General features: G+C 50.4%; 38 non-coding genes across 38 annotated transcripts; 19 read left to right on the forward strand and 19 right to left on the reverse strand.

Annotated features, from left to right (window-relative positions):
* Positions 1-337: 337 nt before the first annotated feature.
* On the reverse strand, positions 338-410 carry TRNAA-AGC (transfer RNA alanine (anticodon AGC)). Its single transcript has one exon. It is a non-coding gene; the product is annotated as a tRNA-Ala (tRNA).
* Positions 411-1,104: 694 nt separating this feature from the next.
* TRNAR-CCU (transfer RNA arginine (anticodon CCU)) lies at positions 1,105-1,177 on the forward strand. The gene has a single exon. It is a non-coding gene; the product is annotated as a tRNA-Arg (tRNA).
* A 1,367-nt stretch (positions 1,178-2,544) lies between these two features.
* TRNAR-CCU (transfer RNA arginine (anticodon CCU)) lies at positions 2,545-2,617 on the forward strand. The gene has a single exon. It is a non-coding gene; the product is annotated as a tRNA-Arg (tRNA).
* Positions 2,618-3,217: 600 nt separating this feature from the next.
* TRNAA-AGC (transfer RNA alanine (anticodon AGC)) lies at positions 3,218-3,290 on the reverse strand. The gene has a single exon. It is a non-coding gene; the product is annotated as a tRNA-Ala (tRNA).
* Positions 3,291-3,984: 694 nt separating this feature from the next.
* TRNAR-CCU (transfer RNA arginine (anticodon CCU)) lies at positions 3,985-4,057 on the forward strand. Its single transcript has one exon. It is a non-coding gene; the product is annotated as a tRNA-Arg (tRNA).
* Positions 4,058-4,657: 600 nt separating this feature from the next.
* Positions 4,658-4,730, reverse strand: TRNAA-AGC (transfer RNA alanine (anticodon AGC)). Its single transcript has one exon. It is a non-coding gene; the product is annotated as a tRNA-Ala (tRNA).
* A 694-nt stretch (positions 4,731-5,424) lies between these two features.
* TRNAR-CCU (transfer RNA arginine (anticodon CCU)) lies at positions 5,425-5,497 on the forward strand. The gene has a single exon. It is a non-coding gene; the product is annotated as a tRNA-Arg (tRNA).
* A 600-nt stretch (positions 5,498-6,097) lies between these two features.
* TRNAA-AGC (transfer RNA alanine (anticodon AGC)) lies at positions 6,098-6,170 on the reverse strand. Its single transcript has one exon. It is a non-coding gene; the product is annotated as a tRNA-Ala (tRNA).
* A 694-nt stretch (positions 6,171-6,864) lies between these two features.
* TRNAR-CCU (transfer RNA arginine (anticodon CCU)) lies at positions 6,865-6,947 on the forward strand. Its single transcript has one exon. It is a non-coding gene; the product is annotated as a tRNA-Arg (tRNA).
* A 591-nt stretch (positions 6,948-7,538) lies between these two features.
* On the reverse strand, positions 7,539-7,611 carry TRNAA-AGC (transfer RNA alanine (anticodon AGC)). The gene has a single exon. It is a non-coding gene; the product is annotated as a tRNA-Ala (tRNA).
* Positions 7,612-8,305: 694 nt separating this feature from the next.
* TRNAR-CCU (transfer RNA arginine (anticodon CCU)) lies at positions 8,306-8,378 on the forward strand. The gene has a single exon. It is a non-coding gene; the product is annotated as a tRNA-Arg (tRNA).
* Positions 8,379-8,979: 601 nt separating this feature from the next.
* TRNAA-AGC (transfer RNA alanine (anticodon AGC)) lies at positions 8,980-9,052 on the reverse strand. Its single transcript has one exon. It is a non-coding gene; the product is annotated as a tRNA-Ala (tRNA).
* A 694-nt stretch (positions 9,053-9,746) lies between these two features.
* TRNAR-CCU (transfer RNA arginine (anticodon CCU)) lies at positions 9,747-9,819 on the forward strand. The gene has a single exon. It is a non-coding gene; the product is annotated as a tRNA-Arg (tRNA).
* Positions 9,820-10,419: 600 nt separating this feature from the next.
* On the reverse strand, positions 10,420-10,492 carry TRNAA-AGC (transfer RNA alanine (anticodon AGC)). Its single transcript has one exon. It is a non-coding gene; the product is annotated as a tRNA-Ala (tRNA).
* Positions 10,493-11,186: 694 nt separating this feature from the next.
* On the forward strand, positions 11,187-11,259 carry TRNAR-CCU (transfer RNA arginine (anticodon CCU)). Its single transcript has one exon. It is a non-coding gene; the product is annotated as a tRNA-Arg (tRNA).
* Positions 11,260-11,859: 600 nt separating this feature from the next.
* TRNAA-AGC (transfer RNA alanine (anticodon AGC)) lies at positions 11,860-11,932 on the reverse strand. Its single transcript has one exon. It is a non-coding gene; the product is annotated as a tRNA-Ala (tRNA).
* Positions 11,933-12,626: 694 nt separating this feature from the next.
* On the forward strand, positions 12,627-12,699 carry TRNAR-CCU (transfer RNA arginine (anticodon CCU)). Its single transcript has one exon. It is a non-coding gene; the product is annotated as a tRNA-Arg (tRNA).
* Positions 12,700-13,300: 601 nt separating this feature from the next.
* On the reverse strand, positions 13,301-13,373 carry TRNAA-AGC (transfer RNA alanine (anticodon AGC)). The gene has a single exon. It is a non-coding gene; the product is annotated as a tRNA-Ala (tRNA).
* Positions 13,374-14,067: 694 nt separating this feature from the next.
* On the forward strand, positions 14,068-14,140 carry TRNAR-CCU (transfer RNA arginine (anticodon CCU)). The gene has a single exon. It is a non-coding gene; the product is annotated as a tRNA-Arg (tRNA).
* Positions 14,141-14,740: 600 nt separating this feature from the next.
* On the reverse strand, positions 14,741-14,813 carry TRNAA-AGC (transfer RNA alanine (anticodon AGC)). Its single transcript has one exon. It is a non-coding gene; the product is annotated as a tRNA-Ala (tRNA).
* A 694-nt stretch (positions 14,814-15,507) lies between these two features.
* On the forward strand, positions 15,508-15,580 carry TRNAR-CCU (transfer RNA arginine (anticodon CCU)). Its single transcript has one exon. It is a non-coding gene; the product is annotated as a tRNA-Arg (tRNA).
* Positions 15,581-16,180: 600 nt separating this feature from the next.
* TRNAA-AGC (transfer RNA alanine (anticodon AGC)) lies at positions 16,181-16,253 on the reverse strand. Its single transcript has one exon. It is a non-coding gene; the product is annotated as a tRNA-Ala (tRNA).
* Positions 16,254-16,947: 694 nt separating this feature from the next.
* On the forward strand, positions 16,948-17,030 carry TRNAR-CCU (transfer RNA arginine (anticodon CCU)). The gene has a single exon. It is a non-coding gene; the product is annotated as a tRNA-Arg (tRNA).
* Positions 17,031-17,621: 591 nt separating this feature from the next.
* Positions 17,622-17,694, reverse strand: TRNAA-AGC (transfer RNA alanine (anticodon AGC)). Its single transcript has one exon. It is a non-coding gene; the product is annotated as a tRNA-Ala (tRNA).
* Positions 17,695-18,388: 694 nt separating this feature from the next.
* TRNAR-CCU (transfer RNA arginine (anticodon CCU)) lies at positions 18,389-18,461 on the forward strand. The gene has a single exon. It is a non-coding gene; the product is annotated as a tRNA-Arg (tRNA).
* Positions 18,462-19,061: 600 nt separating this feature from the next.
* On the reverse strand, positions 19,062-19,134 carry TRNAA-AGC (transfer RNA alanine (anticodon AGC)). The gene has a single exon. It is a non-coding gene; the product is annotated as a tRNA-Ala (tRNA).
* A 694-nt stretch (positions 19,135-19,828) lies between these two features.
* On the forward strand, positions 19,829-19,901 carry TRNAR-CCU (transfer RNA arginine (anticodon CCU)). Its single transcript has one exon. It is a non-coding gene; the product is annotated as a tRNA-Arg (tRNA).
* Positions 19,902-20,501: 600 nt separating this feature from the next.
* TRNAA-AGC (transfer RNA alanine (anticodon AGC)) lies at positions 20,502-20,574 on the reverse strand. The gene has a single exon. It is a non-coding gene; the product is annotated as a tRNA-Ala (tRNA).
* Positions 20,575-21,268: 694 nt separating this feature from the next.
* On the forward strand, positions 21,269-21,341 carry TRNAR-CCU (transfer RNA arginine (anticodon CCU)). The gene has a single exon. It is a non-coding gene; the product is annotated as a tRNA-Arg (tRNA).
* A 600-nt stretch (positions 21,342-21,941) lies between these two features.
* On the reverse strand, positions 21,942-22,014 carry TRNAA-AGC (transfer RNA alanine (anticodon AGC)). The gene has a single exon. It is a non-coding gene; the product is annotated as a tRNA-Ala (tRNA).
* Positions 22,015-22,708: 694 nt separating this feature from the next.
* Positions 22,709-22,781, forward strand: TRNAR-CCU (transfer RNA arginine (anticodon CCU)). Its single transcript has one exon. It is a non-coding gene; the product is annotated as a tRNA-Arg (tRNA).
* Positions 22,782-23,381: 600 nt separating this feature from the next.
* Positions 23,382-23,454, reverse strand: TRNAA-AGC (transfer RNA alanine (anticodon AGC)). The gene has a single exon. It is a non-coding gene; the product is annotated as a tRNA-Ala (tRNA).
* A 694-nt stretch (positions 23,455-24,148) lies between these two features.
* Positions 24,149-24,221, forward strand: TRNAR-CCU (transfer RNA arginine (anticodon CCU)). Its single transcript has one exon. It is a non-coding gene; the product is annotated as a tRNA-Arg (tRNA).
* A 600-nt stretch (positions 24,222-24,821) lies between these two features.
* Positions 24,822-24,894, reverse strand: TRNAA-AGC (transfer RNA alanine (anticodon AGC)). The gene has a single exon. It is a non-coding gene; the product is annotated as a tRNA-Ala (tRNA).
* A 694-nt stretch (positions 24,895-25,588) lies between these two features.
* TRNAR-CCU (transfer RNA arginine (anticodon CCU)) lies at positions 25,589-25,661 on the forward strand. The gene has a single exon. It is a non-coding gene; the product is annotated as a tRNA-Arg (tRNA).
* A 600-nt stretch (positions 25,662-26,261) lies between these two features.
* Positions 26,262-26,334, reverse strand: TRNAA-AGC (transfer RNA alanine (anticodon AGC)). Its single transcript has one exon. It is a non-coding gene; the product is annotated as a tRNA-Ala (tRNA).
* Positions 26,335-27,028: 694 nt separating this feature from the next.
* TRNAR-CCU (transfer RNA arginine (anticodon CCU)) lies at positions 27,029-27,111 on the forward strand. The gene has a single exon. It is a non-coding gene; the product is annotated as a tRNA-Arg (tRNA).
* Positions 27,112-27,701: 590 nt separating this feature from the next.
* TRNAA-AGC (transfer RNA alanine (anticodon AGC)) lies at positions 27,702-27,774 on the reverse strand. The gene has a single exon. It is a non-coding gene; the product is annotated as a tRNA-Ala (tRNA).
* Between the last annotated feature and the right edge of the window lie 187 nt (positions 27,775-27,961).

The following is a 27,961-nucleotide window of genomic DNA, read 5'->3' on the forward strand; positions in this document are numbered from 1 at the left end:
TCCGACCTGCTCCGATGAAAACGAAATAAAAGAGCAAAGGCTGCGCACTTTGAACCAATTATTCGAAGCATCGTATTGAAATGAAATAAAAGGTTAACAGCCCTGGGTGGCATCAAAGTGGAATTTCCTGAATATGTCACCAATGCCATGCAATGCGACTGTTGCACAGTATCACGCCTGTTGCCGGCCCTCGCGCGGATGACTCTTTGGGATAGCAGAAAGTGGACGGAAGACTTTTAGGATGATAGTAAAAAAAACAGAAGCGAGCACATGACTTTATTTGCGACGATTGGTGAGTTTTGAATAAAATAGTGAAAATGAAGAAAAAGCGTCTTGCTGGAGAATGCGGGCATCGATCCCGCTACCTCTCGCATGCTAAGCGAGCGCTCTACCATCTGAGCTAATTCCCCTCCTCCTCGAAGGCTCTCGATACACTGCTTCAGAGCTGAAGCACAGTCTCCGGCTCACACTTGCTTGGCTGTCCAGGGACCTGTAGTGCATAAAGCCCTTTCTCTTCATCTGCCGCAGGGGAAATCACAATCTCACCCCTTTGCCCAAAACAAAATACCTTCAGTGGAGCTACAAGTAAAGCTGCAGATGGCCATCCATTGCAATGAGGATTGGCCAACCAGGTATTAATAGCAGAGTGACTCCACTCCCACGCCCTTTCACGCTGGACCTGCGCTTGTGATCAAGAGGCTGCACGCCAGTCCCATAGACCCGAGAGCCCAATTGAAAAGGTGCTTGCTTCTCACTTTATTTCTCTCGCTATTTCTTGCTGTTTTAGGCCGCTGACACGCCGCCTGCAGCCAAAGGACCAGCGCTGGAGTGCCCTTTGTCATTTTTACCAGCTGGCCATATTTTACAATCGAGCGTCAGAATACCAAACAGGTAAGAGTTAGGTCTGGGAATTGAGTCCACTTTCCATCGTGTGTCCCATAAAGCGGAAGTGTCCAGCCGAGTGCAAGCAGGTGCCTTTTGCCCGCGTGTGCTGGGACACTGCAGCTTTGGACGTGAGCCAACTTGCCCTTTTCAGTGGGTCAGTACCTGTGACTCCAGTGAGAGAAGAGGAAAAGAAAGAACTTTCCCCTTTTCTGTCGAGTGGCCCCAGTGGCCTAATGGATAAGGCACTGGCCTCCTAAGCCAGGGATTGTGGGTTCGAGTCCCATCTGGGGTGGTTCGTGGCATTTTGTTCACACTTCTGCCAAAGCATGCAAAAGGTTTTTGCGGTAGTAGGGGGTGGGCGCAGGCTAGTACTTTGCTGGGCGCTGTGAAGTCCAGAACGTGCTCTGCTGGTAGCAGACTTTAAATGCCGGGAGACTGCAGAGTGTAGCAACCCCTCATGTCAGCGAAGAGACGCAGATGAGTGGTAAGAAAGACAGGGAAAATATGCTTTCTGGAATCAGAGCTCCTGCAGACAGGGCTCACTCTTCTGCCAGCTCCGACCTGCTCCGATGAAAACGAAATAAAAGAGCAAAGGCTGCGCACTTTGAACCAATTATTCGAAGCATCGTATTGAAATGAAATAAAAGGTTAACAGCCCTGGGTGGCATCAAAGTGGAATTTCCTGAATATGTCACCAATGCCATGCAATGCGACTGTTGCACAGTATCACGCCTGTTGCCGGCCCTCGCGCGGATGACTCTTTGGGATAGCAGAAAGTGGACGGAAGACTTTTAGGATGATAGTAAAAAAAACAGAAGCGAGCACATGACTTTATTTGCGACGATTGGTGAGTTTTGAATAAAATAGTGAAAATGAAGAAAAAGCGTCTTGCTGGAGAACGCGGGCATCGATCCCGCTACCTCTCGCATGCTAAGCGAGCGCTCTACCATCTGAGCTAATTCCCCTCCTCCTCGAAGGCTCTCGATACACTGCTTCAGAGCTGAAGCACAGTCTCCGGCTCACACTTGCTTGGCTGTCCAGGGACCTGTAGTGCATAAAGCCCTTTCTCTTCATCTGCCGCAGGGGAAATCACAATCTCACCCCTTTGCCCAAAACAAAATACCTTCAGTGGAGCTACAAGTAAAGCTGCAGATGGCCATCCATTGCAACGAGGATTGGCCAACCAGGTATTAATAGCAGAGTGACTCCACTGCCACGCCCTTTCACGCTGGACCTGCGCTTGTGATCAAGAGGCTGCACGCCAGTCCCATAGACCCGAGAGCCCAATTGAAAAGGTGCTTGCTTCTCACTTTATTTCTCTCGCTATTTCTTGCTGTTTTAGGCCGCTGACACGCCGCCTGCAGCCAAAGGACCAGCGCTGGAGTGCCCTTTGTCATTTTTACCAGCTGGCCATATTTTACAATCGAGCGTCAGAATACCAAACAGGTAAGAGTTAGGTCTGGGAATTGAGTCCACTTTCCATCGTGTGTCCCATAAAGCGGAAGTGTCCAGCCGAGTGCAAGCAGGTGCCTTTTGCCCGCGTGTGCTGGGACACTGCAGCTTTGGACGTGAGCCAACTTGCCCTTTTCAGTGGGTCAGTACCTGTGACTCCAGTGAGAGAAGAGGAAAAGAAAGAACTTTCCCCTTTTCTGTCGAGTGGCCCCAGTGGCCTAATGGATAAGGCACTGGCCTCCTAAGCCAGGGATTGTGGGTTCGAGTCCCATCTGGGGTGGTTCGTGGCATTTTGTTCACACTTCTGCCAAAGCATGCAAAAGGTTTTTGCGGTAGTAGGGGGTGGGCGCAGGCTAGTACTTTGCTGGGCGCTGTGAAGTCCAGAACGTGCTCTGCTGGTAGCAGACTTTAAATGCCGGGAGACTGCAGAGTGTAGCAACCCCTCATGTCAGCGAAGAGACGCAGATGAGTGGTAAGAAAGACAGGGAAAATATGCTTTCTGGAATCAGAGCTCCTGCAGACAGGGCTCACTCTTCTGCCAGCTCCGACCTGCTCCGATGAAAACGAAATAAAAGAGCAAAGGCTGCGCACTTTGAACCAATTATTCGAAGCATCGTATTGAAATGAAATAAAAGGTTAACAGCCCTGGGTGGCATCAAAGTGGAATTTCCTGAATATGTCACCAATGCCATGCAATGCGACTGTTGCACAGTATCACGCCTGTTGCCGGCCCTCGCGCGGATGACTCTTTGGGATAGCAGAAAGTGGACGGAAGACTTTTAGGATGATAGTAAAAAAAACAGAAGCGAGCACATGACTTTATTTGCGACGATTGGTGAGTTTTGAATAAAATAGTGAAAATGAAGAAAAAGCGTCTTGCTGGAGAATGCGGGCATCGATCCCGCTACCTCTCGCATGCTAAGCGAGCGCTCTACCATCTGAGCTAATTCCCCTCCTCCTCGAAGGCTCTCGATACACTGCTTCAGAGCTGAAGCACAGTCTCCGGCTCACACTTGCTTGGCTGTCCAGGGACCTGTAGTGCATAAAGCCCTTTCTCTTCATCTGCCGCAGGGGAAATCACAATCTCACCCCTTTGCCCAAAACAAAATACCTTCAGTGGAGCTACAAGTAAAGCTGCAGATGGCCATCCATTGCAATGAGGATTGGCCAACCAGGTATTAATAGCAGAGTGACTCCACTCCCACGCCCTTTCACGCTGGACCTGCGCTTGTGATCAAGAGGCTGCACGCCAGTCCCATAGACCCGAGAGCCCAATTGAAAAGGTGCTTGCTTCTCACTTTATTTCTCTCGCTATTTCTTGCTGTTTTAGGCCGCTGACACGCCGCCTGCAGCCAAAGGACCAGCGCTGGAGTGCCCTTTGTCATTTTTACCAGCTGGCCATATTTTACAATCGAGCGTCAGAATACCAAACAGGTAAGAGTTAGGTCTGGGAATTGAGTCCACTTTCCATCGTGTGTCCCATAAAGCGGAAGTGTCCAGCCGAGTGCAAGCAGGTGCCTTTTGCCCGCGTGTGCTGGGACACTGCAGCTTTGGACGTGAGCCAACTTGCCCTTTTCAGTGGGTCAGTACCTGTGACTCCAGTGAGAGAAGAGGAAAAGAAAGAACTTTCCCCTTTTCTGTCGAGTGGCCCCAGTGGCCTAATGGATAAGGCACTGGCCTCCTAAGCCAGGGATTGTGGGTTCGAGTCCCATCTGGGGTGGTTCGTGGCATTTTGTTCACACTTCTGCCAAAGCATGCAAAAGGTTTTTGCGGTAGTAGGGGGTGGGCGCAGGCTAGTACTTTGCTGGGCGCTGTGAAGTCCAGAACGTGCTCTGCTGGTAGCAGACTTTAAATGCCGGGAGACTGCAGAGTGTAGCAACCCCTCATGTCAGCGAAGAGACGCAGATGAGTGGTAAGAAAGACAGGGAAAATATGCTTTCTGGAATCAGAGCTCCTGCAGACAGGGCTCACTCTTCTGCCAGCTCCGACCTGCTCCGATGAAAACGAAATAAAAGAGCAAAGGCTGCGCACTTTGAACCAATTATTCGAAGCATCGTATTGAAATGAAATAAAAGGTTAACAGCCCTGGGTGGCATCAAAGTGGAATTTCCTGAATATGTCACCAATGCCATGCAATGCGACTGTTGCACAGTATCACGCCTGTTGCCGGCCCTCGCGCGGATGACTCTTTGGGATAGCAGAAAGTGGACGGAAGACTTTTAGGATGATAGTAAAAAAAACAGAAGCGAGCACATGACTTTATTTGCGACGATTGGTGAGTTTTGAATAAAATAGTGAAAATGAAGAAAAAGCGTCTTGCTGGAGAATGCGGGCATCGATCCCGCTACCTCTCGCATGCTAAGCGAGCGCTCTACCATCTGAGCTAATTCCCCTCCTCCTCGAAGGCTCTCGATACACTGCTTCAGAGCTGAAGCACAGTCTCCGGCTCACACTTGCTTGGCTGTCCAGGGACCTGTAGTGCATAAAGCCCTTTCTCTTCATCTGCCGCAGGGGAAATCACAATCTCACCCCTTTGCCCAAAACAAAATACCTTCAGTGGAGCTACAAGTAAAGCTGCAGATGGCCATCCATTGCAATGAGGATTGGCCAACCAGGTATTAATAGCAGAGTGACTCCACTCCCACGCCCTTTCACGCTGGACCTGCGCTTGTGATCAAGAGGCTGCACGCCAGTCCCATAGACCCGAGAGCCCAATTGAAAAGGTGCTTGCTTCTCACTTTATTTCTCTCGCTATTTCTTGCTGTTTTAGGCCGCTGACACGCCGCCTGCAGCCAAAGGACCAGCGCTGGAGTGCCCTTTGTCATTTTTACCAGCTGGCCATATTTTACAATCGAGCGTCAGAATACCAAACAGGTAAGAGTTAGGTCTGGGAATTGAGTCCACTTTCCATCGTGTGTCCCATAAAGCGGAAGTGTCCAGCCGAGTGCAAGCAGGTGCCTTTTGCCCGCGTGTGCTGGGACACTGCAGCTTTGGACGTGAGCCAACTTGCCCTTTTCAGTGGGTCAGTACCTGTGACTCCAGTGAGAGAAGAGGAAAAGAAAGAACTTTCCCCTTTTCTGTCGAGTGGCCCCAGTGGCCTAATGGATAAGGCACTGGCCTCCTAAGCCAGGGATTGTGGGTTCGAGTCCCATCTGGGGTGGTTCGTGGCATTTTGTTCACACTTCTGCCAAAGCATGCAAAAGGTTTTTGCGGTAGTAGGGGGTGGGCGCAGGCTAGTACTTTGCTGGGCGCTGTGAAGTCCAGAACGTGCTCTGCTGGTAGCAGACTTTAAATGCCGGGAGACTGCAGAGTGTAGCAACCCCTCATGTCAGCGAAGAGACGCAGATGAGTGGTAAGAAAGACAGGGAAAATATGCTTTCTGGAATCAGAGCTCCTGCAGACAGGGCTCACTCTTCTGCCAGCTCCGACCTGCTCCGATGAAAACGAAATAAAAGAGCAAAGGCTGCGCACTTTGAACCAATTATTCGAAGCATCGTATTGAAATGAAATAAAAGGTTAACAGCCCTGGGTGGCATCAAAGTGGAATTTCCTGAATATGTCACCAATGCCATGCAATGCGACTGTTGCACAGTATCACGCCTGTTGCCGGCCCTCGCGCGGATGACTCTTTGGGATAGCAGAAAGTGGACGGAAGACTTTTAGGATGATAGTAAAAAAAACAGAAGCGAGCACATGACTTTATTTGCGACGATTGGTGAGTTTTGAATAAAATAGTGAAAATGAAGAAAAAGCGTCTTGCTGGAGAATGCGGGCATCGATCCCGCTACCTCTCGCATGCTAAGCGAGCGCTCTACCATCTGAGCTAATTCCCCTCCTCCTCGAAGGCTCTCGATACACTGCTTCAGAGCTGAAGCACAGTCTCCGGCTCACACTTGCTTGGCTGTCCAGGGACCTGTAGTGCATAAAGCCCTTTCTCTTCATCTGCCGCAGGGGAAATCACAATCTCACCCCTTTGCCCAAAACAAAATACCTTCAGTGGAGCTACAAGTAAAGCTGCAGATGGCCATCCATTGCAATGAGGATTGGCCAACCAGGTATTAATAGCAGAGTGACTCCACTCCCACGCCCTTTCACGCTGGACCTGCGCTTGTGATCAAGAGGCTGCACGCCAGTCCCATAGACCCGAGAGCCCAATTGAAAAGGTGCTTGCTTCTCACTTTATTTCTCTCGCTATTTCTTGCTGTTTTAGGCCGCTGACACGCCGCCTGCAGCCAAAGGACCAGCGCTGGAGTGCCCTTTGTCATTTTTACCAGCTGGCCATATTTTACAATCGAGCGTCAGAATACCAAACAGGTAAGAGTTAGGTCTGGGAATTGAGTCCACTTTCCATCGTGTGTCCCATAAAGCGGAAGTGTCCAGCCGAGTGCAAGCAGGTGCCTTTTGCCCGCGTGTGCTGGGACACTGCAGCTTTGGACGTGAGCCAACTTGCCCTTTTCAGTGGGCCAGTACCTGTGACTCCAGTGAGAGAAGAGGAAAAGAAAGAACTTTCCCCTTTTCTGTCGAGTGGCCACAGTGGCCTAATGGATAAGGCACTGGCCTCCTAAGCCAGGGATTGTGGGTTCGAGTCCCATCTGGGGTGGTTCGTGGCATTTTGTTGACACTTCTGCCAAAGCATGCAAAAGGTTTTTGCGGTAGTAGGGGGTGGGCGCAGGCTAGTACTTTGCTGGGCGCTGTGAAGTCCAGAACGTGCTCTGCTGGTAGCAGACTTTAAATGCCGGGAGACTGCAGAGTGTAGCAACCCCTCATGTCAGCGAAGAGACACAGATGAGTGGTAAGAAAGACAGGGAAAATATGCTTTCTGGAATCAGAGCTCCTGCAGACAGGGCTCACTCTTGTGCCAGCTCCGACCTGCTCCGATGAAAACGAAATAAAAGAGCAAAGGCTGCGCACTTTGAACCAATTATTCGAAGCATCGTATTGAAATGAAATAAAAGGTTAACAGCCCTGGGTGGCATCAAAGTGGAATTTCCTGAATATGTCACCAATGCCATGCAATGCGCCTGTTGCACAGTATCACGCCTGTTGCCGGCCCTCGCGCGGATGACTCTTTGGGATAGCAGAAAGTGGACGGAAGACTTTTAGGATGATAGTAAAAAAAAACAGAAGCGAGCACATGCCTTTATTTGAGACGATTGGTGAGTTTTGAATAAAATAGTGAAAATGAAGAAAAAGCGTCTTGCTGGAGAATGCGGGCATCGATCCCGCTACCTCTCGCATGCTAAGCGAGCGCTCTACCATCTGAGCTAATTCCCCTCCTCCTCGAAGGCTCTCGATACACTGCTTCAGAGCTGAAGCACAGTCTCCGGCTCACACTTGCTTGGCTGTCCAGGGACCTGTAGTGCATAAAGCCCTTTCTCTTCATCTGCCGCAGGGGAAATCACAATCTCACCCCTTTGCCCAAAACAAAATACCTTCAGTGGAGCTACAAGTAAAGCTGCAGATGGCCATCCATTGCAACGAGGATTGGCCAACCAGGTATTAATAGCAGAGTGACTCCACTGCCACGCCCTTTCACGCTGGACCTGCGCTTGTGATCAAGAGGCTGCACGCCAGTCCCATAGACCCGAGAGCCCAATTGAAAAGGTGCTTGCTTCTCACTTTATTTCTCTCGCTATTTCTTGCTGTTTTAGGCCGCTGACACGCCGCCTGCAGCCAAAGGACCAGCGCTGGAGTGCCCTTTGTCATTTTTACCAGCTGGCCATATTTTACAATCGAGCGTCAGAATACCAAACAGGTAAGAGTTAGGTCTGGGAATTGAGTCCACTTTCCATCGTGTGTCCCATAAAGCGGAAGTGTCCAGCCGAGTGCAAGCAGGTGCCTTTTGCCCGCGTGTGCTGGGACACTGCAGCTTTGGACGTGAGCCAACTTGCCCTTTTCAGTGGGTCAGTACCTGTGACTCCAGTGAGAGAAGAGGAAAAGAAAGAACTTTCCCCTTTTCTGTCGAGTGGCCCCAGTGGCCTAATGGATAAGGCACTGGCCTCCTAAGCCAGGGATTGTGGGTTCGAGTCCCATCTGGGGTGGTTCGTGGCATTTTGTTCACACTTCTGCCAAAGCATGCAAAAGGTTTTTGCGGTAGTAGGGGGTGGGCGCAGGCTAGTACTTTGCTGGGCGCTGTGAAGTCCAGAACGTGCTCTGCTGGTAGCAGACTTTAAATGCCGGGAGACTGCAGAGTGTAGCAACCCCTCATGTCAGCGAAGAGACGCAGATGAGTGGTAAGAAAGACAGGGAAAATATGCTTTCTGGAATCAGAGCTCCTGCAGACAGGGCTCACTCTTCTGCCAGCTCCGACCTGCTCCGATGAAAACGAAATAAAAGAGCAAAGGCTGCGCACTTTGAACCAATTATTCGAAGCATCGTATTGAAATGAAATAAAAGGTTAACAGCCCTGGGTGGCATCAAAGTGGAATTTCCTGAATATGTCACCAATGCCATGCAATGCGCCTGTTGCACAGTATCACGCCTGTTGCCGGCCCTCGCGCGGATGACTCTTTGGGATAGCAGAAAGTGGACGGAAGACTTTTAGGATGATAGTAAAAAAAAACAGAAGCGAGCACATGCCTTTATTTGAGACGATTGGTGAGTTTTGAATAAAATAGTGAAAATGAAGAAAAAGCGTCTTGCTGGAGAATGCGGGCATCGATCCCGCTACCTCTCGCATGCTAAGCGAGCGCTCTACCATCTGAGCTAATTCCCCTCCTCCTCGAAGGCTCTCGATACACTGCTTCAGAGCTGAAGCACAGTCTCCGGCTCACACTTGCTTGGCTGTCCAGGGACCTGTAGTGCATAAAGCCCTTTCTCTTCATCTGCCGCAGGGGAAATCACAATCTCACCCCTTTGCCCAAAACAAAATACCTTCAGTGGAGCTACAAGTAAAGCTGCAGATGGCCATCCATTGCAACGAGGATTGGCCAACCAGGTATTAATAGCAGAGTGACTCCACTGCCACGCCCTTTCACGCTGGACCTGCGCTTGTGATCAAGAGGCTGCACGCCAGTCCCATAGACCCGAGAGCCCAATTGAAAAGGTGCTTGCTTCTCACTTTATTTCTCTCGCTATTTCTTGCTGTTTTAGGCCGCTGACACGCCGCCTGCAGCCAAAGGACCAGCGCTGGAGTGCCCTTTGTCATTTTTACCAGCTGGCCATATTTTACAATCGAGCGTCAGAATACCAAACAGGTAAGAGTTAGGTCTGGGAATTGAGTCCACTTTCCATCGTGTGTCCCATAAAGCGGAAGTGTCCAGCCGAGTGCAAGCAGGTGCCTTTTGCCCGCGTGTGCTGGGACACTGCAGCTTTGGACGTGAGCCAACTTGCCCTTTTCAGTGGGTCAGTACCTGTGACTCCAGTGAGAGAAGAGGAAAAGAAAGAACTTTCCCCTTTTCTGTCGAGTGGCCCCAGTGGCCTAATGGATAAGGCACTGGCCTCCTAAGCCAGGGATTGTGGGTTCGAGTCCCATCTGGGGTGGTTCGTGGCATTTTGTTCACACTTCTGCCAAAGCATGCAAAAGGTTTTTGCGGTAGTAGGGGGTGGGCGCAGGCTAGTACTTTGCTGGGCGCTGTGAAGTCCAGAACGTGCTCTGCTGGTAGCAGACTTTAAATGCCGGGAGACTGCAGAGTGTAGCAACCCCTCATGTCAGCGAAGAGACGCAGATGAGTGGTAAGAAAGACAGGGAAAATATGCTTTCTGGAATCAGAGCTCCTGCAGACAGGGCTCACTCTTCTGCCAGCTCCGACCTGCTCCGATGAAAACGAAATAAAAGAGCAAAGGCTGCGCACTTTGAACCAATTATTCGAAGCATCGTATTGAAATGAAATAAAAGGTTAACAGCCCTGGGTGGCATCAAAGTGGAATTTCCTGAATATGTCACCAATGCCATGCAATGCGACTGTTGCACAGTATCACGCCTGTTGCCGGCCCTCGCGCGGATGACTCTTTGGGATAGCAGAAAGTGGACGGAAGACTTTTAGGATGATAGTAAAAAAAACAGAAGCGAGCACATGACTTTATTTGCGACGATTGGTGAGTTTTGAATAAAATAGTGAAAATGAAGAAAAAGCGTCTTGCTGGAGAATGCGGGCATCGATCCCGCTACCTCTCGCATGCTAAGCGAGCGCTCTACCATCTGAGCTAATTCCCCTCCTCCTCGAAGGCTCTCGATACACTGCTTCAGAGCTGAAGCACAGTCTCCGGCTCACACTTGCTTGGCTGTCCAGGGACCTGTAGTGCATAAAGCCCTTTCTCTTCATCTGCCGCAGGGGAAATCACAATCTCACCCCTTTGCCCAAAACAAAATACCTTCAGTGGAGCTACAAGTAAAGCTGCAGATGGCCATCCATTGCAATGAGGATTGGCCAACCAGGTATTAATAGCAGAGTGACTCCACTCCCACGCCCTTTCACGCTGGACCTGCGCTTGTGATCAAGAGGCTGCACGCCAGTCCCATAGACCCGAGAGCCCAATTGAAAAGGTGCTTGCTTCTCACTTTATTTCTCTCGCTATTTCTTGCTGTTTTAGGCCGCTGACACGCCGCCTGCAGCCAAAGGACCAGCGCTGGAGTGCCCTTTGTCATTTTTACCAGCTGGCCATATTTTACAATCGAGCGTCAGAATACCAAACAGGTAAGAGTTAGGTCTGGGAATTGAGTCCACTTTCCATCGTGTGTCCCATAAAGCGGAAGTGTCCAGCCGAGTGCAAGCAGGTGCCTTTTGCCCGCGTGTGCTGGGACACTGCAGCTTTGGACGTGAGCCAACTTGCCCTTTTCAGTGGGTCAGTACCTGTGACTCCAGTGAGAGAAGAGGAAAAGAAAGAACTTTCCCCTTTTCTGTCGAGTGGCCCCAGTGGCCTAATGGATAAGGCACTGGCCTCCTAAGCCAGGGATTGTGGGTTCGAGTCCCATCTGGGGTGGTTCGTGGCATTTTGTTCACACTTCTGCCAAAGCATGCAAAAGGTTTTTGCGGTAGTAGGGGGTGGGCGCAGGCTAGTACTTTGCTGGGCGCTGTGAAGTCCAGAACGTGCTCTGCTGGTAGCAGACTTTAAATGCCGGGAGACTGCAGAGTGTAGCAACCCCTCATGTCAGCGAAGAGACGCAGATGAGTGGTAAGAAAGACAGGGAAAATATGCTTTCTGGAATCAGAGCTCCTGCAGACAGGGCTCACTCTTCTGCCAGCTCCGACCTGCTCCGATGAAAACGAAATAAAAGAGCAAAGGCTGCGCACTTTGAACCAATTATTCGAAGCATCGTATTGAAATGAAATAAAAGGTTAACAGCCCTGGGTGGCATCAAAGTGGAATTTCCTGAATATGTCACCAATGCCATGCAATGCGACTGTTGCACAGTATCACGCCTGTTGCCGGCCCTCGCGCGGATGACTCTTTGGGATAGCAGAAAGTGGACGGAAGACTTTTAGGATGATAGTAAAAAAAACAGAAGCGAGCACATGACTTTATTTGCGACGATTGGTGAGTTTTGAATAAAATAGTGAAAATGAAGAAAAAGCGTCTTGCTGGAGAATGCGGGCATCGATCCCGCTACCTCTCGCATGCTAAGCGAGCGCTCTACCATCTGAGCTAATTCCCCTCCTCCTCGAAGGCTCTCGATACACTGCTTCAGAGCTGAAGCACAGTCTCCGGCTCACACTTGCTTGGCTGTCCAGGGACCTGTAGTGCATAAAGCCCTTTCTCTTCATCTGCCGCAGGGGAAATCACAATCTCACCCCTTTGCCCAAAACAAAATACCTTCAGTGGAGCTACAAGTAAAGCTGCAGATGGCCATCCATTGCAATGAGGATTGGCCAACCAGGTATTAATAGCAGAGTGACTCCACTCCCACGCCCTTTCACGCTGGACCTGCGCTTGTGATCAAGAGGCTGCACGCCAGTCCCATAGACCCGAGAGCCCAATTGAAAAGGTGCTTGCTTCTCACTTTATTTCTCTCGCTATTTCTTGCTGTTTTAGGCCGCTGACACGCCGCCTGCAGCCAAAGGACCAGCGCTGGAGTGCCCTTTGTCATTTTTACCAGCTGGCCATATTTTACAATCGAGCGTCAGAATACCAAACAGGTAAGAGTTAGGTCTGGGAATTGAGTCCACTTTCCATCGTGTGTCCCATAAAGCGGAAGTGTCCAGCCGAGTGCAAGCAGGTGCCTTTTGCCCGCGTGTGCTGGGACACTGCAGCTTTGGACGTGAGCCAACTTGCCCTTTTCAGTGGGTCAGTACCTGTGACTCCAGTGAGAGAAGAGGAAAAGAAAGAACTTTCCCCTTTTCTGTCGAGTGGCCCCAGTGGCCTAATGGATAAGGCACTGGCCTCCTAAGCCAGGGATTGTGGGTTCGAGTCCCATCTGGGGTGGTTCGTGGCATTTTGTTCACACTTCTGCCAAAGCATGCAAAAGGTTTTTGCGGTAGTAGGGGGTGGGCGCAGGCTAGTACTTTGCTGGGCGCTGTGAAGTCCAGAACGTGCTCTGCTGGTAGCAGACTTTAAATGCCGGGAGACTGCAGAGTGTAGCAACCCCTCATGTCAGCGAAGAGACGCAGATGAGTGGTAAGAAAGACAGGGAAAATATGCTTTCTGGAATCAGAGCTCCTGCAGACAGGGCTCACTCTTCTGCCAGCTCCGACCTGCTCCGATGAAAACGAAATAAAAGAGCAAAGGCTGCGCACTTTGAACCAATTATTCGAAGCATCGTATTGAAATGAAATAAAAGGTTAACAGCCCTGGGTGGCATCAAAGTGGAATTTCCTGAATATGTCACCAATGCCATGCAATGCGCCTGTTGCACAGTATCACGCCTGTTGCCGGCCCTCGCGCGGATGACTCTTTGGGATAGCAGAAAGTGGACGGAAGACTTTTAGGATGATAGTAAAAAAAAACAGAAGCGAGCACATGCCTTTATTTGAGACGATTGGTGAGTTTTGAATAAAATAGTGAAAATGAAGAAAAAGCGTCTTGCTGGAGAATGCGGGCATCGATCCCGCTACCTCTCGCATGCTAAGCGAGCGCTCTACCATCTGAGCTAATTCCCCTCCTCCTCGAAGGCTCTCGATACACTGCTTCAGAGCTGAAGCACAGTCTCCGGCTCACACTTGCTTGGCTGTCCAGGGACCTGTAGTGCATAAAGCCCTTTCTCTTCATCTGCCGCAGGGGAAATCACAATCTCACCCCTTTGCCCAAAACAAAATACCTTCAGTGGAGCTACAAGTAAAGCTGCAGATGGCCATCCATTGCAACGAGGATTGGCCAACCAGGTATTAATAGCAGAGTGACTCCACTGCCACGCCCTTTCACGCTGGACCTGCGCTTGTGATCAAGAGGCTGCACGCCAGTCCCATAGACCCGAGAGCCCAATTGAAAAGGTGCTTGCTTCTCACTTTATTTCTCTCGCTATTTCTTGCTGTTTTAGGCCGCTGACACGCCGCCTGCAGCCAAAGGACCAGCGCTGGAGTGCCCTTTGTCATTTTTACCAGCTGGCCATATTTTACAATCGAGCGTCAGAATACCAAACAGGTAAGAGTTAGGTCTGGGAATTGAGTCCACTTTCCATCGTGTGTCCCATAAAGCGGAAGTGTCCAGCCGAGTGCAAGCAGGTGCCTTTTGCCCGCGTGTGCTGGGACACTGCAGCTTTGGACGTGAGCCAACTTGCCCTTTTCAGTGGGTCAGTACCTGTGACTCCAGTGAGAGAAGAGGAAAAGAAAGAACTTTCCCCTTTTCTGTCGAGTGGCCCCAGTGGCCTAATGGATAAGGCACTGGCCTCCTAAGCCAGGGATTGTGGGTTCGAGTCCCATCTGGGGTGGTTCGTGGCATTTTGTTCACACTTCTGCCAAAGCATGCAAAAGGTTTTTGCGGTAGTAGGGGGTGGGCGCAGGCTAGTACTTTGCTGGGCGCTGTGAAGTCCAGAACGTGCTCTGCTGGTAGCAGACTTTAAATGCCGGGAGACTGCAGAGTGTAGCAACCCCTCATGTCAGCGAAGAGACGCAGATGAGTGGTAAGAAAGACAGGGAAAATATGCTTTCTGGAATCAGAGCTCCTGCAGACAGGGCTCACTCTTCTGCCAGCTCCGACCTGCTCCGATGAAAACGAAATAAAAGAGCAAAGGCTGCGCACTTTGAACCAATTATTCGAAGCATCGTATTGAAATGAAATAAAAGGTTAACAGCCCTGGGTGGCATCAAAGTGGAATTTCCTGAATATGTCACCAATGCCATGCAATGCGACTGTTGCACAGTATCACGCCTGTTGCCGGCCCTCGCGCGGATGACTCTTTGGGATAGCAGAAAGTGGACGGAAGACTTTTAGGATGATAGTAAAAAAAACAGAAGCGAGCACATGACTTTATTTGCGACGATTGGTGAGTTTTGAATAAAATAGTGAAAATGAAGAAAAAGCGTCTTGCTGGAGAATGCGGGCATCGATCCCGCTACCTCTCGCATGCTAAGCGAGCGCTCTACCATCTGAGCTAATTCCCCTCCTCCTCGAAGGCTCTCGATACACTGCTTCAGAGCTGAAGCACAGTCTCCGGCTCACACTTGCTTGGCTGTCCAGGGACCTGTAGTGCATAAAGCCCTTTCTCTTCATCTGCCGCAGGGGAAATCACAATCTCACCCCTTTGCCCAAAACAAAATACCTTCAGTGGAGCTACAAGTAAAGCTGCAGATGGCCATCCATTGCAATGAGGATTGGCCAACCAGGTATTAATAGCAGAGTGACTCCACTCCCACGCCCTTTCACGCTGGACCTGCGCTTGTGATCAAGAGGCTGCACGCCAGTCCCATAGACCCGAGAGCCCAATTGAAAAGGTGCTTGCTTCTCACTTTATTTCTCTCGCTATTTCTTGCTGTTTTAGGCCGCTGACACGCCGCCTGCAGCCAAAGGACCAGCGCTGGAGTGCCCTTTGTCATTTTTACCAGCTGGCCATATTTTACAATCGAGCGTCAGAATACCAAACAGGTAAGAGTTAGGTCTGGGAATTGAGTCCACTTTCCATCGTGTGTCCCATAAAGCGGAAGTGTCCAGCCGAGTGCAAGCAGGTGCCTTTTGCCCGCGTGTGCTGGGACACTGCAGCTTTGGACGTGAGCCAACTTGCCCTTTTCAGTGGGTCAGTACCTGTGACTCCAGTGAGAGAAGAGGAAAAGAAAGAACTTTCCCCTTTTCTGTCGAGTGGCCCCAGTGGCCTAATGGATAAGGCACTGGCCTCCTAAGCCAGGGATTGTGGGTTCGAGTCCCATCTGGGGTGGTTCGTGGCATTTTGTTCACACTTCTGCCAAAGCATGCAAAAGGTTTTTGCGGTAGTAGGGGGTGGGCGCAGGCTAGTACTTTGCTGGGCGCTGTGAAGTCCAGAACGTGCTCTGCTGGTAGCAGACTTTAAATGCCGGGAGACTGCAGAGTGTAGCAACCCCTCATGTCAGCGAAGAGACGCAGATGAGTGGTAAGAAAGACAGGGAAAATATGCTTTCTGGAATCAGAGCTCCTGCAGACAGGGCTCACTCTTCTGCCAGCTCCGACCTGCTCCGATGAAAACGAAATAAAAGAGCAAAGGCTGCGCACTTTGAACCAATTATTCGAAGCATCGTATTGAAATGAAATAAAAGGTTAACAGCCCTGGGTGGCATCAAAGTGGAATTTCCTGAATATGTCACCAATGCCATGCAATGCGACTGTTGCACAGTATCACGCCTGTTGCCGGCCCTCGCGCGGATGACTCTTTGGGATAGCAGAAAGTGGACGGAAGACTTTTAGGATGATAGTAAAAAAAACAGAAGCGAGCACATGACTTTATTTGCGACGATTGGTGAGTTTTGAATAAAATAGTGAAAATGAAGAAAAAGCGTCTTGCTGGAGAATGCGGGCATCGATCCCGCTACCTCTCGCATGCTAAGCGAGCGCTCTACCATCTGAGCTAATTCCCCTCCTCCTCGAAGGCTCTCGATACACTGCTTCAGAGCTGAAGCACAGTCTCCGGCTCACACTTGCTTGGCTGTCCAGGGACCTGTAGTGCATAAAGCCCTTTCTCTTCATCTGCCGCAGGGGAAATCACAATCTCACCCCTTTGCCCAAAACAAAATACCTTCAGTGGAGCTACAAGTAAAGCTGCAGATGGCCATCCATTGCAATGAGGATTGGCCAACCAGGTATTAATAGCAGAGTGACTCCACTCCCACGCCCTTTCACGCTGGACCTGCGCTTGTGATCAAGAGGCTGCACGCCAGTCCCATAGACCCGAGAGCCCAATTGAAAAGGTGCTTGCTTCTCACTTTATTTCTCTCGCTATTTCTTGCTGTTTTAGGCCGCTGACACGCCGCCTGCAGCCAAAGGACCAGCGCTGGAGTGCCCTTTGTCATTTTTACCAGCTGGCCATATTTTACAATCGAGCGTCAGAATACCAAACAGGTAAGAGTTAGGTCTGGGAATTGAGTCCACTTTCCATCGTGTGTCCCATAAAGCGGAAGTGTCCAGCCGAGTGCAAGCAGGTGCCTTTTGCCCGCGTGTGCTGGGACACTGCAGCTTTGGACGTGAGCCAACTTGCCCTTTTCAGTGGGCCAGTACCTGTGACTCCAGTGAGAGAAGAGGAAAAGAAAGAACTTTCCCCTTTTCTGTCGAGTGGCCACAGTGGCCTAATGGATAAGGCACTGGCCTCCTAAGCCAGGGATTGTGGGTTCGAGTCCCATCTGGGGTGGTTCGTGGCATTTTGTTGACACTTCTGCCAAAGCATGCAAAAGGTTTTTGCGGTAGTAGGGGGTGGGCGCAGGCTAGTACTTTGCTGGGCGCTGTGAAGTCCAGAACGTGCTCTGCTGGTAGCAGACTTTAAATGCCGGGAGACTGCAGAGTGTAGCAACCCCTCATGTCAGCGAAGAGACACAGATGAGTGGTAAGAAAGACAGGGAAAATATGCTTTCTGGAATCAGAGCTCCTGCAGACAGGGCTCACTCTTGTGCCAGCTCCGACCTGCTCCGATGAAAACGAAATAAAAGAGCAAAGGCTGCGCACTTTGAACCAATTATTCGAAGCATCGTATTGAAATGAAATAAACGGTTAACAGCCCTGGGTGGCATCAAAGTGGAATTTCCTGAATATGTCACCAATGCCATGCAATGCGCCTGTTGCACAGTATCACGCCTGTTGCCGGCCCTCGCGCGGATGACTCTTTGGGATAGCAGAAAGTGGACGGAAGACTTTTAGGATGATAGTAAAAAAAAACAGAAGCGAGCACATGCCTTTATTTGAGACGATTGGTGAGTTTTGAATAAAATAGTGAAAATGAAGAAAAAGCGTCTTGCTGGAGAATGCGGGCATCGATCCCGCTACCTCTCGCATGCTAAGCGAGCGCTCTACCATCTGAGCTAATTCCCCTCCTCCTCGAAGGCTCTCGATACACTGCTTCAGAGCTGAAGCACAGTCTCCGGCTCACACTTGCTTGGCTGTCCAGGGACCTGTAGTGCATAAAGCCCTTTCTCTTCATCTGCCGCAGGGGAAATCACAATCTCACCCCTTTGCCCAAAACAAAATACCTTCAGTGGAGCTACAAGTAAAGCTGCAGATGGCCATCCATTGCAACGAGGATTGGCCAACCAGGTATTAATAGCAGAGTGACTCCACTGCCACGCCCTTTCACGCTGGACCTGCGCTTGTGATCAAGAGGCTGCACGCCAGTCCCATAGACCCGAGAGCCCAATTGAAAAGGTGCTTGCTTCTCACTTTATTTCTCTCGCTATTTCTTGCTGTTTTAGGCCGCTGACACGCCGCCTGCAGCCAAAGGACCAGCGCTGGAGTGCCCTTTGTCATTTTTACCAGCTGGCCATATTTTACAATCGAGCGTCAGAATACCAAACAGGTAAGAGTTAGGTCTGGGAATTGAGTCCACTTTCCATCGTGTGTCCCATAAAGCGGAAGTGTCCAGCCGAGTGCAAGCAGGTGCCTTTTGCCCGCGTGTGCTGGGACACTGCAGCTTTGGACGTGAGCCAACTTGCCCTTTTCAGTGGGTCAGTACCTGTGACTCCAGTGAGAGAAGAGGAAAAGAAAGAACTTTCCCCTTTTCTGTCGAGTGGCCCCAGTGGCCTAATGGATAAGGCACTGGCCTCCTAAGCCAGGGATTGTGGGTTCGAGTCCCATCTGGGGTGGTTCGTGGCATTTTGTTCACACTTCTGCCAAAGCATGCAAAAGGTTTTTGCGGTAGTAGGGGGTGGGCGCAGGCTAGTACTTTGCTGGGCGCTGTGAAGTCCAGAACGTGCTCTGCTGGTAGCAGACTTTAAATGCCGGGAGACTGCAGAGTGTAGCAACCCCTCATGTCAGCGAAGAGACGCAGATGAGTGGTAAGAAAGACAGGGAAAATATGCTTTCTGGAATCAGAGCTCCTGCAGACAGGGCTCACTCTTCTGCCAGCTCCGACCTGCTCCGATGAAAACGAAATAAAAGAGCAAAGGCTGCGCACTTTGAACCAATTATTCGAAGCATCGTATTGAAATGAAATAAAAGGTTAACAGCCCTGGGTGGCATCAAAGTGGAATTTCCTGAATATGTCACCAATGCCATGCAATGCGACTGTTGCACAGTATCACGCCTGTTGCCGGCCCTCGCGCGGATGACTCTTTGGGATAGCAGAAAGTGGACGGAAGACTTTTAGGATGATAGTAAAAAAAACAGAAGCGAGCACATGACTTTATTTGCGACGATTGGTGAGTTTTGAATAAAATAGTGAAAATGAAGAAAAAGCGTCTTGCTGGAGAATGCGGGCATCGATCCCGCTACCTCTCGCATGCTAAGCGAGCGCTCTACCATCTGAGCTAATTCCCCTCCTCCTCGAAGGCTCTCGATACACTGCTTCAGAGCTGAAGCACAGTCTCCGGCTCACACTTGCTTGGCTGTCCAGGGACCTGTAGTGCATAAAGCCCTTTCTCTTCATCTGCCGCAGGGGAAATCACAATCTCACCCCTTTGCCCAAAACAAAATACCTTCAGTGGAGCTACAAGTAAAGCTGCAGATGGCCATCCATTGCAACGAGGATTGGCCAACCAGGTATTAATAGCAGAGTGACTCCACTGCCACGCCCTTTCACGCTGGACCTGCGCTTGTGATCAAGAGGCTGCACGCCAGTCCCATAGACCCGAGAGCCCAATTGAAAAGGTGCTTGCTTCTCACTTTATTTCTCTCGCTATTTCTTGCTGTTTTAGGCCGCTGACACGCCGCCTGCAGCCAAAGGACCAGCGCTGGAGTGCCCTTTGTCATTTTTACCAGCTGGCCATATTTTACAATCGAGCGTCAGAATACCAAACAGGTAAGAGTTAGGTCTGGGAATTGAGTCCACTTTCCATCGTGTGTCCCATAAAGCGGAAGTGTCCAGCCGAGTGCAAGCAGGTGCCTTTTGCCCGCGTGTGCTGGGACACTGCAGCTTTGGACGTGAGCCAACTTGCCCTTTTCAGTGGGTCAGTACCTGTGACTCCAGTGAGAGAAGAGGAAAAGAAAGAACTTTCCCCTTTTCTGTCGAGTGGCCCCAGTGGCCTAATGGATAAGGCACTGGCCTCCTAAGCCAGGGATTGTGGGTTCGAGTCCCATCTGGGGTGGTTCGTGGCATTTTGTTCACACTTCTGCCAAAGCATGCAAAAGGTTTTTGCGGTAGTAGGGGGTGGGCGCAGGCTAGTACTTTGCTGGGCGCTGTGAAGTCCAGAACGTGCTCTGCTGGTAGCAGACTTTAAATGCCGGGAGACTGCAGAGTGTAGCAACCCCTCATGTCAGCGAAGAGACGCAGATGAGTGGTAAGAAAGACAGGGAAAATATGCTTTCTGGAATCAGAGCTCCTGCAGACAGGGCTCACTCTTCTGCCAGCTCCGACCTGCTCCGATGAAAACGAAATAAAAGAGCAAAGGCTGCGCACTTTGAACCAATTATTCGAAGCATCGTATTGAAATGAAATAAAAGGTTAACAGCCCTGGGTGGCATCAAAGTGGAATTTCCTGAATATGTCACCAATGCCATGCAATGCGACTGTTGCACAGTATCACGCCTGTTGCCGGCCCTCGCGCGGATGACTCTTTGGGATAGCAGAAAGTGGACGGAAGACTTTTAGGATGATAGTAAAAAAAACAGAAGCGAGCACATGACTTTATTTGCGACGATTGGTGAGTTTTGAATAAAATAGTGAAAATGAAGAAAAAGCGTCTTGCTGGAGAATGCGGGCATCGATCCCGCTACCTCTCGCATGCTAAGCGAGCGCTCTACCATCTGAGCTAATTCCCCTCCTCCTCGAAGGCTCTCGATACACTGCTTCAGAGCTGAAGCACAGTCTCCGGCTCACACTTGCTTGGCTGTCCAGGGACCTGTAGTGCATAAAGCCCTTTCTCTTCATCTGCCGCAGGGGAAATCACAATCTCACCCCTTTGCCCAAAACAAAATACCTTCAGTGGAGCTACAAGTAAAGCTGCAGATGGCCATCCATTGCAACGAGGATTGGCCAACCAGGTATTAATAGCAGAGTGACTCCACTGCCACGCCCTTTCACGCTGGACCTGCGCTTGTGATCAAGAGGCTGCACGCCAGTCCCATAGACCCGAGAGCCCAATTGAAAAGGTGCTTGCTTCTCACTTTATTTCTCTCGCTATTTCTTGCTGTTTTAGGCCGCTGACACGCCGCCTGCAGCCAAAGGACCAGCGCTGGAGTGCCCTTTGTCATTTTTACCAGCTGGCCATATTTTACAATCGAGCGTCAGAATACCAAACAGGTAAGAGTTAGGTCTGGGAATTGAGTCCACTTTCCATCGTGTGTCCCATAAAGCGGAAGTGTCCAGCCGAGTGCAAGCAGGTGCCTTTTGCCCGCGTGTGCTGGGACACTGCAGCTTTGGACGTGAGCCAACTTGCCCTTTTCAGTGGGTCAGTACCTGTGACTCCAGTGAGAGAAGAGGAAAAGAAAGAACTTTCCCCTTTTCTGTCGAGTGGCCCCAGTGGCCTAATGGATAAGGCACTGGCCTCCTAAGCCAGGGATTGTGGGTTCGAGTCCCATCTGGGGTGGTTCGTGGCATTTTGTTCACACTTCTGCCAAAGCATGCAAAAGGTTTTTGCGGTAGTAGGGGGTGGGCGCAGGCTAGTACTTTGCTGGGCGCTGTGAAGTCCAGAACGTGCTCTGCTGGTAGCAGACTTTAAATGCCGGGAGACTGCAGAGTGTAGCAACCCCTCATGTCAGCGAAGAGACGCAGATGAGTGGTAAGAAAGACAGGGAAAATATGCTTTCTGGAATCAGAGCTCCTGCAGACAGGGCTCACTCTTCTGCCAGCTCCGACCTGCTCCGATGAAAACGAAATAAAAGAGCAAAGGCTGCGCACTTTGAACCAATTATTCGAAGCATCGTATTGAAATGAAATAAAAGGTTAACAGCCCTGGGTGGCATCAAAGTGGAATTTCCTGAATATGTCACCAATGCCATGCAATGCGACTGTTGCACAGTATCACGCCTGTTGCCGGCCCTCGCGCGGATGACTCTTTGGGATAGCAGAAAGTGGACGGAAGACTTTTAGGATGATAGTAAAAAAAACAGAAGCGAGCACATGACTTTATTTGCGACGATTGGTGAGTTTTGAATAAAATAGTGAAAATGAAGAAAAAGCGTCTTGCTGGAGAATGCGGGCATCGATCCCGCTACCTCTCGCATGCTAAGCGAGCGCTCTACCATCTGAGCTAATTCCCCTCCTCCTCGAAGGCTCTCGATACACTGCTTCAGAGCTGAAGCACAGTCTCCGGCTCACACTTGCTTGGCTGTCCAGGGACCTGTAGTGCATAAAGCCCTTTCTCTTCATCTGCCGCAGGGGAAATCACAATCTCACCCCTTTGCCCAAAACAAAATACCTTCAGTGGAGCTACAAGTAAAGCTGCAGATGGCCATCCATTGCAACGAGGATTGGCCAACCAGGTATTAATAGCAGAGTGACTCCACTCCCACGCCCTTTCACGCTGGACCTGCGCTTGTGATCAAGAGGCTGCACGCCAGTCCCATAGACCCGAGAGCCCAATTGAAAAGGTGCTTGCTTCTCACTTTATTTCTCTCGCTATTTCTTGCTGTTTTAGGCCGCTGACACGCCGCCTGCAGCCAAAGGACCAGCGCTGGAGTGCCCTTTGTCATTTTTACCAGCTGGCCATATTTTACAATCGAGCGTCAGAATACCAAACAGGTAAGAGTTAGGTCTGGGAATTGAGTCCACTTTCCATCGTGTGTCCCATAAAGCGGAAGTGTCCAGCCGAGTGCAAGCAGGTGCCTTTTGCCCGCGTGTGCTGGGACACTGCAGCTTTGGACGTGAGCCAACTTGCCCTTTTCAGTGGGTCAGTACCTGTGACTCCAGTGAGAGAAGAGGAAAAGAAAGAACTTTCCCCTTTTCTGTCGAGTGGCCCCAGTGGCCTAATGGATAAGGCACTGGCCTCCTAAGCCAGGGATTGTGGGTTCGAGTCCCATCTGGGGTGGTTCGTGGCATTTTGTTCACACTTCTGCCAAAGCATGCAAAAGGTTTTTGCGGTAGTAGGGGGTGGGCGCAGGCTAGTACTTTGCTGGGCGCTGTGAAGTCCAGAACGTGCTCTGCTGGTAGCAGACTTTAAATGCCGGGAGACTGCAGAGTGTAGCAACCCCTCATGTCAGCGAAGAGACGCAGATGAGTGGTAAGAAAGACAGGGAAAATATGCTTTCTGGAATCAGAGCTCCTGCAGACAGGGCTCACTCTTCTGCCAGCTCCGACCTGCTCCGATGAAAACGAAATAAAAGAGCAAAGGCTGCGCACTTTGAACCAATTATTCGAAGCATCGTATTGAAATGAAATAAAAGGTTAACAGCCCTGGGTGGCATCAAAGTGGAATTTCCTGAATATGTCACCAATGCCATGCAATGCGACTGTTGCACAGTATCACGCCTGTTGCCGGCCCTCGCGCGGATGACTCTTTGGGATAGCAGAAAGTGGACGGAAGACTTTTAGGATGATAGTAAAAAAAACAGAAGCGAGCACATGACTTTATTTGCGACGATTGGTGAGTTTTGAATAAAATAGTGAAAATGAAGAAAAAGCGTCTTGCTGGAGAATGCGGGCATCGATCCCGCTACCTCTCGCATGCTAAGCGAGCGCTCTACCATCTGAGCTAATTCCCCTCCTCCTCGAAGGCTCTCGATACACTGCTTCAGAGCTGAAGCACAGTCTCCGGGTCACACTTGCTTGGCTGTCCAGGGACCTGTAGTGCATAAAGCCCTTTCTCTTCATCTGCCGCAGGGGAAATCACAATCTCACCCCTTTGCCCAAAACAAAATACCTTCAGTGGAGCTACAAGTAAAGCTGCAGATGGCCATCCATTGCAACGAGGATTGGCCAACCAGGTATTAATAGCAGAGTGACTCCACTGCCACGCCCTTTCACGCTGGACCTGCGCTTGTGATCAAGAGGCTGCACGCCAGTCCCATAGACCCGAGAGCCCAATTGAAAAGGTGCTTGCTTCTCACTTTATTTCTCTCGCTATTTCTTGCTGTTTTAGGCCGCTGACACGCCGCCTGCAGCCAAAGGACCAGCGCTGGAGTGCCCTTTGTCATTTTTACCAGCTGGCCATATTTTACAATCGAGCGTCAGAATACCAAACAGGTAAGAGTTAGGTCTGGGAATTGAGTCCACTTTCCATCGTGTGTCCCATAAAGCGGAAGTGTCCAGCCGAGTGCAAGCAGGTGCCTTTTGCCCGCGTGTGCTGGGACACTGCAGCTTTGGACGTGAGCCAACTTGCCCTTTTCAGTGGGTCAGTACCTGTGACTCCAGTGAGAGAAGAGGAAAAGAAAGAACTTTCCCCTTTTCTGTCGAGTGGCCCCAGTGGCCTAATGGATAAGGCACTGGCCTCCTAAGCCAGGGATTGTGGGTTCGAGTCCCATCTGGGGTGGTTCGTGGCATTTTGTTCACACTTCTGCCAAAGCATGCAAAAGGTTTTTGCGGTAGTAGGGGGTGGGCGCAGGCTAGTACTTTGCTGGGCGCTGTGAAGTCCAGAACGTGCTCTGCTGGTAGCAGACTTTAAATGCCGGGAGACTGCAGAGTGTAGCAACCCCTCATGTCAGCGAAGAGACGCAGATGAGTGGTAAGAAAGACAGGGAAAATATGCTTTCTGGAATCAGAGCTCCTGCAGACAGGGCTCACTCTTCTGCCAGCTCCGACCTGCTCCGATGAAAACGAAATAAAAGAGCAAAGGCTGCGCACTTTGAACCAATTATTCGAAGCATCGTATTGAAATGAAATAAAAGGTTAACAGCCCTGGGTGGCATCAAAGTGGAATTTCCTGAATATGTCACCAATGCCATGCAATGCGACTGTTGCACAGTATCACGCCTGTTGCCGGCCCTCGCGCGGATGACTCTTTGGGATAGCAGAAAGTGGACGGAAGACTTTTAGGATGATAGTAAAAAAAACAGAAGCGAGCACATGACTTTATTTGCGACGATTGGTGAGTTTTGAATAAAATAGTGAAAATGAAGAAAAAGCGTCTTGCTGGAGAATGCGGGCATCGATCCCGCTACCTCTCGCATGCTAAGCGAGCGCTCTACCATCTGAGCTAATTCCCCTCCTCCTCGAAGGCTCTCGATACACTGCTTCAGAGCTGAAGCACAGTCTCCGGCTCACACTTGCTTGGCTGTCCAGGGACCTGTAGTGCATAAAGCCCTTTCTCTTCATCTGCCGCAGGGGAAATCACAATCTCACCCCTTTGCCCAAAACAAAATACCTTCAGTGGAGCTACAAGTAAAGCTGCAGATGGCCATCCATTGCAACGAGGATTGGCCAACCAGGTATTAATAGCAGAGTGACTCCACTGCCACGCCCTTTCACGCTGGACCTGCGCTTGTGATCAAGAGGCTGCACGCCAGTCCCATAGACCCGAGAGCCCAATTGAAAAGGTGCTTGCTTCTCACTTTATTTCTCTCGCTATTTCTTGCTGTTTTAGGCCGCTGACACGCCGCCTGCAGCCAAAGGACCAGCGCTGGAGTGCCCTTTGTCATTTTTACCAGCTGGCCATATTTTACAATCGAGCGTCAGAATACCAAACAGGTAAGAGTTAGGTCTGGGAATTGAGTCCACTTTCCATCGTGTGTCCCATAAAGCGGAAGTGTCCAGCCGAGTGCAAGCAGGTGCCTTTTGCCCGCGTGTGCTGGGACACTGCAGCTTTGGACGTGAGCCAACTTGCCCTTTTCAGTGGGTCAGTACCTGTGACTCCAGTGAGAGAAGAGGAAAAGAAAGAACTTTCCCCTTTTCTGTCGAGTGGCCCCAGTGGCCTAATGGATAAGGCACTGGCCTCCTAAGCCAGGGATTGTGGGTTCGAGTCCCATCTGGGGTGGTTCGTGGCATTTTGTTCACACTTCTGCCAAAGCATGCAAAAGGTTTTTGCGGTAGTAGGGGGTGGGCGCAGGCTAGTACTTTGCTGGGCGCTGTGAAGTCCAGAACGTGCTCTGCTGGTAGCAGACTTTAAATGCCGGGAGACTGCAGAGTGTAGCAACCCCTCATGTCAGCGAAGAGACGCAGATGAGTGGTAAGAAAGACAGGGAAAATATGCTTTCTGGAATCAGAGCTCCTGCAGACAGGGCTCACTCTTCTGCCAGCTCCGACCTGCTCCGATGAAAACGAAATAAAAGAGCAAAGGCTGCGCACTTTGAACCAATTATTCGAAGCATCGTATTGAAATGAAATAAAAGGTTAACAGCCCTGGGTGGCATCAAAGTGGAATTTCCTGAATATGTCACCAATGCCATGCAATGCGACTGTTGCACAGTATCACGCCTGTTGCCGGCCCTCGCGCGGATGACTCTTTGGGATAGCAGAAAGTGGACGGAAGACTTTTAGGATGATAGTAAAAAAAACAGAAGCGAGCACATGACTTTATTTGCGACGATTGGTGAGTTTTGAATAAAATAGTGAAAATGAAGAAAAAGCGTCTTGCTGGAGAATGCGGGCATCGATCCCGCTACCTCTCGCATGCTAAGCGAGCGCTCTACCATCTGAGCTAATTCCCCTCCTCCTCGAAGGCTCTCGATACACTGCTTCAGAGCTGAAGCACAGTCTCCGGCTCACACTTGCTTGGCTGTCCAGGGACCTGTAGTGCATAAAGCCCTTTCTCTTCATCTGCCGCAGGGGAAATCACAATCTCACCCCTTTGCCCAAAACAAAATACCTTCAGTGGAGCTACAAGTAAAGCTGCAGATGGCCATCCATTGCAATGAGGATTGGCCAACCAGGTATTAATAGCAGAGTGACTCCACTCCCACGCCCTTTCACGCTGGACCTGCGCTTGTGATCAAGAGGCTGCACGCCAGTCCCATAGACCCGAGAGCCCAATTGAAAAGGTGCTTGCTTCTCACTTTATTTCTCTCGCTATTTCTTGCTGTTTTAGGCCGCTGACACGCCGCCTGCAGCCAAAGGACCAGCGCTGGAGTGCCCTTTGTCATTTTTACCAGCTGGCCATATTTTACAATCGAGCGTCAGAATACCAAACAGGTAAGAGTTAGGTCTGGGAATTGAGTCCACTTTCCATCGTGTGTCCCATAAAGCGGAAGTGTCCAGCCGAGTGCAAGCAGGTGCCTTTTGCCCGCGTGTGCTGGGACACTGCAGCTTTGGACGTGAGCCAACTTGCCCTTTTCAGTGGGCCAGTACCTGTGACTCCAGTGAGAGAAGAGGAAAAGAAAGAACTTTCCCCTTTTCTGTCGAGTGGCCACAGTGGCCTAATGGATAAGGCACTGGCCTCCTAAGCCAGGGATTGTGGGTTCGAGTCCCATCTGGGGTGGTTCGTGGCATTTTGTTCACACTTCTGCCAAAGCATGCAAAAGGTTTTTGCGGTAGTAGGGGGTGGGCGCAGGCTAGTACTTTGCTGGGCGCTGTGAAGTCCAGAACGTGCTCTGCTGATAGCAGACTTTAAATGCCGGGAGACTGCAGAGTGTAGCAACCCCTCATGTCAGCGAAGAGACGCAGATGAGTGGTAAGAAAGACAGGGAAAATATGCTTTCTGGAATCAGAGCTCCTGCAGACAGGGCTCACTCTTCTGCCAGCTCCGACCTGCTCCGATGAAAACGAAATAAAAGAGCAAAGGCTGCGCACTTTGAACCAATTATTCGAAGCATCGTATTGAAATGAAATAAAAGGTTAACAGCCCTGGGTGGCATCAAAGTGGAATTTCCTGAATATGTCACCAATGCCATGCAATGCGACTGTTGCACAGTATCACGCCTGTTGCCGGCCCTCGCGCGGATGACTCTTTGGGATAGCAGAAAGTGGACGGAAGACTTTTAGGATGATAGTAAAAAAAACAGAAGCGAGCACATGACTTTATTTGCGACGATTGGTGAGTTTTGAATAAAATAGTGAAAATGAAGAAAAAGCGTCTTGCTGGAGAATGCGGGCATCGATCCCGCTACCTCTCGCATGCTAAGCGAGCGCTCTACCATCTGAGCTAATTCCCCTCCTCCTCGAAGGCTCTCGATACACTGCTTCAGAGCTGAAGCACAGTCTCCGGCTCACACTTGCTTGGCTGTCCAGGGACCTGTAGTGCATAAAGCCCTTTCTCTTCATCTGCCGCAGGGGAAATCACAATCTCACCCCTTTGCCCAAAACAAAATACCTTCAGTGGAGCTACAAGTAAAGCTGCAG

This window comes from Ambystoma mexicanum, chromosome 5q (genome assembly GCF_040938575.1).
Source record: "Ambystoma mexicanum isolate Mex_15411 chromosome 5q, UKY_AmexF1_1, whole genome shotgun sequence".
NCBI lineage: Eukaryota > Metazoa > Chordata > Amphibia > Caudata > Ambystomatidae > Ambystoma > Ambystoma mexicanum.